This window comes from Cherax quadricarinatus, chromosome 5, assembly GCF_038502225.1.
Source record: "Cherax quadricarinatus isolate ZL_2023a chromosome 5, ASM3850222v1, whole genome shotgun sequence".
In the NCBI taxonomy this organism is placed as follows: domain Eukaryota; kingdom Metazoa; phylum Arthropoda; class Malacostraca; order Decapoda; family Parastacidae; genus Cherax; species Cherax quadricarinatus.
This window is the reverse complement of record NC_091296.1, coordinates 53154655-53157154: the sequence shown is the minus strand read 5'-3', so window position 1 is coordinate 53157154 and position 2500 is coordinate 53154655. Positions and strand designations below refer to the sequence as shown.

The 2500-nt window shown below is 40.2% G+C and overlaps 1 protein-coding gene across 13 annotated transcripts in view; it reads left to right on the top strand.

The window, feature by feature from the left end:
• RyR (Ryanodine receptor) overlaps positions 1-2500 on the top strand; it is a 388707-nt gene that overhangs the window by 26282 nt on the left and 359925 nt on the right. The gene's annotated exons all lie outside the window — the stretch shown is intronic.

The window sequence follows — 2500 nt, the reverse complement described above, 5'->3', positions numbered from 1 at the left end:
GTGCGTAATAAACTCTCCTGTAAAATAATTATTTATTTCATCCAGTTATAAGAGTTTTCTAGTTGAATTTTTCAGTTTAAAACCCTCTTGATTGATTAATTACACGACTGTCTGGTTACTTGTTGAATGACTGGTTACCTGTTGACAGATTGGTTATCTGGTGCCTGACTGGTTACATGACAAACTGGTTACCTGTTGACACAGACTGGTTACCTGTTGACTGACGCTGCTCTTCCCTCTACCCAAGACTGTACACAGGGACATGTCTCTATCTCTCAGTCAATATATTCCGAGAGATTAATTTAATCCTCGAGTAAAGTATCATTATACTGGCGGAGTAGTGATTACCAGCAGCCTTAATGACCCTCGAGAAATGAATAACTTTCACTCCAATAAACCAATAAAGTAATCTTCCCTCCCATCACTGTCTCTCTCACCTTGCCTCTCTATCGTTCTTTCCCTCCCACCACTGTCTCTCTTATTTTGCCTCTCTATCCTTCCTTTCTTCCTTCCCACTACTGTCTCTCCTTGTCTCTCTATCCTTCCTTTCTTCCTTCCCACCACCGTCTCTCTCACCTTACCTCTCTATCGTTCTTTCCCTCCCACCACTGTCTCTTATTTTGCCTGTCCTTCCTTTCTTCCCTTTCATCACTGTCTCTTTTTGTTTCTTAATCCTTCCTTTCTGTCTCACGTCTCTTAGTGCTTAATGCAAAGTTTATCTCCTTGCACTCTTCACAGTTGAAAGTCCATCTCCTCCTTCCACTTACTCAAGGTACACAATCTCGAGCAGTTACTCAGTAAGACTCAGGTACAACATTTGGCTGGCTTTTTTCTAGAAAGATTTTCATAATGGAGTAACTGAAATTTGCTCTTACTGCCCATCATATTGTTTGTTTTACTGTGGTCCACTGGAAGACCTGTTTTGTACCAGCTTGAAAAATTTACTGTGGTCCACTGGAAGACTTATTTATTAAGTACCAGCCTAAAGATTTATTGTGTCCTCAGTGGCTGCCACTGTATAAATTATATTAACGTCTGCAAAAGATAATACAATACTATGGATGTCTATAAATGTCTTATATACATAAGAGAAAGACAATTGGAGACAATTATTGTGTCCTGAGGAGCAAAGTTTTTCACTGTGGCAGCCTCTGATTTTGCTTTATTGACTATTGACTATTAGGAAATTAAAAATCCATCTGCCCACTTGAATAGTTATTCCCTTTGGATGAATCTTATGTGCTACTGCACCATGATCGCGCTTGTCGATAGCTTTTGTAAATCTGTGTACATTACACATGATTTTTTTGTGTGATTTGCTGTATCTAAGACCATATCATAATGGTCCATCAGTTGTGAGAAGCGAGGGAGGGAAGACAGACCTGGTGTCAACTCATGCTGCCCTGGGCTGTGTAAATCCTATGAAGCCATGTATATATTTAGCAATAATACTTCCTAAGGGTCTTCGGAAGAGTTGTTGATAATGTGGAATGTGAGTGTTATCAGTCTATAGTCTTGTCTTCGATTGTTTTACTTCCATTTTTGTGCAGTGAAGGTATGCTAGAAGTTTTTAATGACTGTGGGATGACGCCGGTGTAAAAACTGTTGCCAGTTATGGTACGTTATAGTGACCTTTTTTTGCAGTTCTTTGTTAACTTGTAGTTCCGCTCAATTTGACCTGGGTCAGAGTGCATGGGGTCACTATCAATGTCTTCTTCGAAGTCAAGTGGGGTTTAGAGTCACATTAGAAATTTTCGAGATGCAAGTAAATTTTTGAGTCTCATTCTTGAAAAAAATTCATTTGGATTATCATTATTTAGTGTGAGTAATGGTTTTCTAAACACAGAGTCACATTATAACTTCAGTATCTCGCTCATTTTCTTTGTTCTCGTCAGTGTAGGTTACATCTCTGGGCTCAGTAATAAATGTGGTTCTTGCCCTGGATTTTTGCTTATGAGAAAAAAGTATTTTGAGTGTTTTTCAATTTCATTAATGACATTTTTGCAGTCAGTTTGAGCTCCTGTACTCAGTATGAGGCACTCAGTTTGAGCTCCTGGACTCAGTACAGGCAGTCAGTTTGAGCTCATTGTTTTCCATTTCCCTAGCCAGTGTTTCTTTTCGTACTTGAGAAAGTAGAGAGCCTCTGAATAGTTCTGTGACTCTTCGTCTTCTCCTGTAGAGGTACCGTCTCTCTCTCTCTCTGCAGCCTGCTCTTTTTCTAGTGCCACTGAGCTCTTCCTCTCGAGACACTGCTTTAAATCAATGTTATTAACATTATTATCCCATCATATTTCAGTAGGATCGTGCATTACTTGGTCCCAATTAATGCAGTCACTGTTAAAAGTGAATTTGCTGAGTATACCCTGGAATGTGTGTGTGGGATGGGGAGTTTTGGGGGTGGAGGATGGTGGTGGGGGTAGGTGTTGTTGTGGTGGCGGTGAGTGGTGTTTAAGGGTGTTAGTGGGTGGTAAGCTGGGCTGTGGATTCCTTCAGCTAGCAT